Source organism: Eucyclogobius newberryi, unplaced genomic scaffold, assembly GCF_026437365.1.
Source record: "Eucyclogobius newberryi isolate DKJ021-1_F unplaced genomic scaffold, fEucNew1.0.hap1 SCAF_27, whole genome shotgun sequence".
Lineage (NCBI taxonomy): Eukaryota > Metazoa > Chordata > Actinopteri > Gobiiformes > Gobiidae > Eucyclogobius > Eucyclogobius newberryi.
In genome coordinates this window covers 1005844-1014080 of record NW_027315912.1, presented here as the reverse complement: position 1 = coordinate 1014080, position 8237 = coordinate 1005844, and positions in this window count along the sequence as shown.

The window sequence follows — 8237 nt, the reverse complement described above, 5'->3', positions numbered from 1 at the left end:
CTGGAATGTTCCACAGATCTGGAGAGTGCAAGTCAAGAATGCATGTTTTATCTGTAGGAATAAAATCATTTGCAAGCTTTTGTTTAATTCCCCATGGGACTTCTCTCTGCTGCTAATGCTAATACTGCTAATACTAAATTCTGATGATGAATGCCTTTGATACGTTATTTTAAGGCAGAGCTCTTTCACGCTCTCTCTCTGTCTCCCTCCCTCTCTCTATCTCTTTTTAACGGTTTAGCGTAAAACATATTTTGAAGACGTAGAACTCCAGTCGGTGGCAGACTTCCCAACTCTCCCGATTCAGTCGGGAGTGTCCAGATCAACCCGACCCGGGGACTAAATCTCGCGATTTGAAGATATTTTTATCGAAAAATCTAAAATCGACCTTTTCTACGACATTATCCTTGATATTGAAAGCAAAGGCGAGCGGGGGGAACAGCTGACACGCGCACCGCCATGTTTGTAGTGATTGCGCTATGAATGCTGGGCGTGTATACATAAGTATTTATGAAATCAACATGGCCGACGTGAGTGATGCCGAAACTGGTGCCAACATTAACAAACCAGATTCCAGACTGTATGTTCAATACAGGAACATGTGAGGGGCCAAAAGGGTGAAGGATGCGTTCTGTCTCCCTCCTGGGACAGTAGATGGGGTTGGGACGTCTGAGGTGGCAGTAAATGCACCTTTTCAGTTGCCTGGCAACCATAAACTTTATTTTAAAGGTGAAGTCAGTTTGAAAACAAAACGATTTGATTTTGTTTGCAGGTCTAAATGTATTTCTGATTCATCTAATGCATTCTAAGGATCCTGATTATTCACTGCGATGACTTTAGAAGCATTTTTTCACAGTAAAGCTAACAAACATTAGCATGCTAACAACGCACTTCCCGCTTTGCAGAGAATAGAACACATATCTGCCTCTTTTAAGTTCTACACAATAAGATACCAAAGTAAAGTGAATCAAAGCATGTTAAATAAGAATATAAATAATGCATAATATGTTCTTTAGGAGCATTATTATTATTAGCTGTGTTCAGCTTAAATACGTCACTCCCCGATGTCACCAGCAGAGGGCGTTAGACACATAAGGGGAAGTTACTGATACATAAATATGAGCCACCAGTGACTAAAGCACAATATGTCTTCTTTAAATGATTCATAACTTGTTTTTCCAGCATCACATTTTTGGATTCATGGAAGAAATTGTAATGATGAATATTTCATGTGGAACCACTTGTTTAGTTTGGACATTGTTCTGCTCGTGTTCCAGGACGGTGAGCTGTTTGGTCCAAAAAAACAATAAAAAATAATAAATGTGAAACACTCAATCTCCAATGTTGCATTTCTCTTGGTTTCACATTTTTTTCTAATGTCTCTAATGTCCAGACTTCGGTGCATTGAAGGTCTGCTGTAAAGGACAATGACACAGATAAAGATTGTAAAGATGTATTTTTAACACAAAGTCACATGTAATATTCACGTATGAGTCACTAATGTCATAAATATAAACCTTTAGCTCTAAAATCTGGAACCGTTCAAAGGTGTAATCACCTGTGTGTGGACAAACTCTGGGAAATCATTCTAGTCTCACGTTTGTCAAATCCAACTGAGAAAAATACAGTTGATACTTTTTCCATTTGTTGGACTGATGTTTTTGGAATGATGTCTGTATCTGGTGTTTTTATATTTCAAACTCTTATGATCATAACATAACACGGCCCCTATTGGCCACATGTCTTTCAATAAATAATATACATATACCAGAGTTTAGCTGCACATATAATTATTGTAACTAGTAAATGAATCTGATAAATGTGATAAAAACACTCAAATCACGATTCTTCCTCAGAATGAAGGTCTAGATGATATTAAAGGACGAGGACACGAGGAAACATGGAGGAATGACTTTAATCTGCAGCGATCATCACAACGTGCTCAGAAGAATAAATAATGTGACTTCAGCTCTTCACATGGACGTGATCTTCTCTGTGGCTGCGTCCTGTCCCATGCTGGTGTACGGGACGCCTGGAGAGACAAAGAACTCCATCAGCACCATCATCCACCACCATCATCCAGCACCACCACCATCATCCAGCACCACCACCATCATCCAGCACCACCACCATCATCATCCAGCACCACCACTATCATCGAGCACCACCACCATCATCCAGCACCACCACCATCATCCAGCACCACCACCATCATCCAGCACCACCACCAGCATCCAGCACCACCACCATCATCCAGCACCACCACCATCATCATCCAGCACCACCACTATCATCGAGCACCACCACCATCATCCAGCACCACCACCATCATCCAGCACCACCACCATCATCCAGCACCATCATCCAGCACCACCACCATCATCCAGCACCACCACCATCATCCACCACCATCATCCAGCACCACCACCATCATCCAGCACCACCACCATCATCCAGCACCACCACCATCATCCAGCACCACCACCATCATCCAGCACCACCACTATCATCGAGCACCACCACCATCATCCAGCACCACCACCATCATCCAGCACCACCACCATCATCCAGCACCACCACCAGCATCCAGCACCACCACCATCATCCAGCACCACCATTATCATCCAGCACCACCACCATCATCCAGCACCACCACCATCATCATCCAGCACCACCACTATCATCGAGCACCACCACCATCATCCAGCACCACCACCATCATCCAGCACCACCACCATCATCCAGCACCACCACCAGCATCCAGCACCACCACCATCATCGAGCACCACCACCATCATCCAGCACCACCACCATCATCCAGCACCACCACCATCATCCAGCACCACCACCAGCATCCAGCACCACCACCATCATCCAGCACCACCATTATCATCCAGCACCACCACTATCATCCAGCACCACCACCATCATCCAGCACCATCACTATCATTCAGCACCACCACCATCATCATCCAGCACCACCACCATCATCCAGCACCATCATCCAGCACCACCACTATCATCCAGCACCACCATCATCATCCAGCACCACCACCATCATCCAGCACCATCATCCAGCACCACCACTATCATCCAGCACCATCATCCAGCACCACCACTATCATCCAGCACCACCAGTATCATCCAGCACCACCAGTATCATCCAGCACCACCACCATCATCCAGCACCACCACCATCATCCAGCACCACCACCATCATCCAGCACCACCACCATCATCCAGCACCACCACCATCATCCAGCACCACCACGGTGCATCCAGCACCACCACTATCATTCAGCACCACCACCATCATCATCCAGCACCACCACTATCATCCAGCACCATCATCCAGCACCACCACTATCATCCAGCACCACCAGTGTCATCCAGCACCACCAGTATCATCCAGCACCACCACCATCATCCAGCACCACCATTATCATCCAGCACCACCACCATCATCCAGCACCACCACCATCATCCAGCACCACCACTATCATCCAGCACCACCACCATCATCCAGCACCACCACCATCATCCGGCACCACCACTATCATCCAGCACCACCACCATCATCCAGCTCCACCACCATCATCCAGCACCACCACTATCATCCAGCACCACCACTATCATCCAGCACCACCAATATCATCCAGCACCACCACTATCATCCAGCACCATCATCCAGCACCATCATCCAGCACCACCACCAACATCCAGCACCACCACTATCATCCAGCACCAACACCATCATCCAGCAACACCACCATCATCCAGCACCACCACCATCATCCAGCACCACCACCATCATCCAGCACCACCTCTATCATCCAGCACCACCACCATCATCCAGCACCACCAATATCATCCAGCACCATCATCCAGCACCACCTCTATCATCCAGCACCACCACTATCATCCAGCACCACCACCATCATCCAGCACCACCACTATCATCCAGCACCACAACCATCATCCAGCACCACAACCATCATCCAGCACCACCACCATCATCCAGCACCACCACCATCATCCAGCACCACCACTATCATCCAGCACCACCACCATCATCCAGCACCACCACTATCATCCAGCACCATATTCCAGCACCACCACTATCATCCTGCACCACCACTATCATCCAGCACCACCACTATCATCCAGCACCACCACTATCATTCAGCACCACCACCATCATCATCCAGCACCACCACTTTCATCCAGCACCATCATCCAGCACCACCACTATCATCCAGCACCACCAGTATCATCCAGCACCACCACTATCATCCAGCACCACCACCATCATCCAGCACCACCACTATCATCCAGCACCACCACTATCATCCAGCACCACCACCATCATCCAGCACCACCACTATCATCCAGCACCACCACCATCATCCAGCACCACCACCATCATCCAGCACCACCACCATCATCCAGCACCATCATCCAGCACCACCACTATCATCCAGCACCACCACCATCATCCAGCACCACCACCATAATCAAGCACCACCACCATCATCCAGCACCACCACTATGATCCAGCACCACAACTATCATCCAGCACCACCAATATCATCCAGCACCACCACTATCATCCAGCACCACCACTATCATCCAGCACCACCACCATCATCCAGCACCACCACTATCATCCAGCACCACAACCATCATCCAGCACCACAACCATCATCCAGCACCACCACCATCATCCAGCACCACCACCATCATCCAGCACCACCACTATCATCCAGCACCACCACCATCATCCAGCACCACCACTATCATCCAGCACCATATTCCAGCACCACCACTATCATCCTGCACCACCACTATCATCCAGCACCACCAATATCATCCAGCACCACCACTATCATTCAGCACCACCACCATCATCATCCAGCACCACCACTTTCATCCAGCACCATCATCCAGCACCACCACTATCATCCAGCACCACCAGTATCATCCAGCACCACCAGTATCATCCAGCACCACCACCATCATCCAGCACCACCACTTTCATCCAGCACCATCATCCAGCACCACCACTATCATCCAGCACCACCACTATCATCCAGCACCACCACCATCATCCAGCACCACCACTATCATCCAGCACCACCACCATCATCCAGCACCACCACCATCATCCAGCACCACCACCATCATCCAGCACCATCATCCAGCACCACCACTATCATCCAGCACCACCACCATCATCCAGCACCACCACCATAATCAAGCACCACCACCATCATCCAGCACCACCACTATCATCCAGCACCACAACTATCATCCAGCACCACCAATATCATCCAGCACCACCACTATCATCCAGCACCATCATCCAGCACCACCACCAACATCCAGCACCACCACTATCATCCAGCACCACCACCATCATCCAGCACCACCACCATCATCCAACACCACCACCATCGTCCAGCACCACCACCATCGTCCAGCACCACCACCATCGTCCAGCACCTCCACTATCATCCAGCACCACCTCTATCATCCAGCACCACCACCATCATCCGGCACCACCACTATCATCCAGCACCACCACCATCATCCAGCACCTGCACTATCATCCAGCACCACCACCATCATCCAGCACCACCAGTATCATCCAGCACCACCACTATCATCCAGCACCACCACCACTATCATCCAGCGCCACCACTATCATCCAGCACCACCACCATCGTCCAGCACCACCACCATCGTCCAGCACCTCCACTATCATCCAGCACCACCTCTATCATCCAGCACCACCACCATCATCCAGCACCACCACCATCATCCAGCACCACCACCACCATCATCCAGCACCACCACCATCATCCAGCACCACCACTATCATCCAGCACCACCACCATCATCCAGCACCACCACCATCATCATCCAGCACCACCACTATCATCGAGCACCACCACCATCATCCAGCACCACCACCATCATCCAGTACCACCACCAGCATCCAGCACCACCACCATCATCCAGCACCACCACTATCATCCAGCACCACCACTATCATCCAGCACCACCACCATCATCCAGCACCACCACTATCATCCAGCACCACCACCATCATCCAGCACCACCACCATCATCCAGCACCACCACCATCATCCAGCACCATCATCCAGCACCACCACTATCATCCAGCACCACCACCATCATCCAGCACCACCACCATCATCCAGCACCACCACCATCATCCAGCACCACCACTATCATCCAGCACCACAACTATCATCCAGCACCACCAATATCATCCAGCACCACCACTATCATCCAGCACCATCATCCAGCACCACCACCAACATCCAGCACCACCACTATCATCCAGCACCACCACCATCATCCAGCACCACCACCATCATCCAACACCACCACCATTGTCCAGCACCACCACCATCGTCCAGCACCACCACCATCGTCCAGCACCTCCACTATCATCCAGCACCACCTCTATCATCCAGCACCACCACCATCATCCGGCACCACCACTATCATCCATCACCACCACCATCATCCAGCACCTGCACTATCATCCAGCACCACCACTATCATCCAGCACCACCACCATCATCCAGCACCACCAGTATCATCCAGCACCACCACTATCATCCAGCACCACCACCACTATCATCCAGCGCCACCACTATCATCCAGCACCACCACTGTCATCCAGCACCACCACTATCATCCAGCACCACCACCATCGTCCAGCACCACCACCATCGTCCAGCACCTCCACTATCATCCAGCACCACCTCTATCATCCAGCACCACCACCATCATCCAGCACCACCACCATCATCCAGCACCACCACCACCATCATCCAGCACCACCACCATCATCCAGCACCACCACTATCATCCAGCACCACCACCATCATCCAGCACCACCACCATCATCATCCAGCACCACCACTATCATCGAGCACCACCACCATCATCCAGCACCACCACCATCATCCAGTACCACCACCAGCATCCAGCACCACCACCATCATCCAGCACCACCACTATCATCCAGCACCACCACCATCATCCAGCACCATCACCATTATCCAGCACCACCACCAGCATCCAGCACCACCACCATCATCCAGCACCACCATTATCATCCAGCACCACCACTATCATCCAGCACCACCACCATCATCCAGCACCACCACTATCATTCAGCACCACCACCATCATCATCCAGCACCACCACTATCATCCAGCACCATCATCCAGCACCACCACCATCATCCAGCACCACCACCATCATCCAACACCACCACCATCGTCCAGCACCACCACCATCGTCCAGCACCACCACCATCGTCCAGCACCTCCACTATCATCCAGCACCACCTCTATCATCCAGCACCACCACCATCATCCGGCACCACCACTATCATCCAGCACCACCACCATCATCCAGCACCTGCACTATCATCCAGCACCACCACTATCATCCAACACCACCACTATCATCCAGCACCACCAGTATCATCCAGCACCACCACTATCATCCAGCACCACCACCACTATCATCCAGCGCCACCACTATCATCCAGCACCACCACTGTCATCCAGCACCACCACTATCATCCAGCACCACCACCATCGTCCAGCACCACCACCATCGTCCAGCACCTCCACTATCATCCAGCACCACCTCTATCATCCAGCACCACCACCATCATCCAGCACCACCACCATCATCCAGCACCACCACCACCATCATCCAGCACCACCACCATCATCCAGCACCACCACTATCATCCAGCACCACCACCATCATCCAGCACCACCACCATCATCCAGCACCACCACCACCATCATCCAGCACCACCACCATCATCCAGCACCACCACTATCATCCAGTACCACCACCAGCATCCAGCACCACCACCATCTTCCAGCACCACCACTATCATCCAGCACCACCACTATCATCCAGCACCACCACCATCATCCAGCACCATCACCATCATCCAGCACCACCACCAGCATCCAGCACCACCACCATCATCCAGCACCACCATTATCATACAGCACCACCACTATCATCCAGCACCACCACCATCATCCAGCACCACCACTATCATTCAGCACCACCACCATCATCATCCAGCACCACCACTATCATCCAGCACCATCATCCAGCACCACCACTATCATCCAGCACCACCAGTATCATCCAGCACCACCAGTATCAT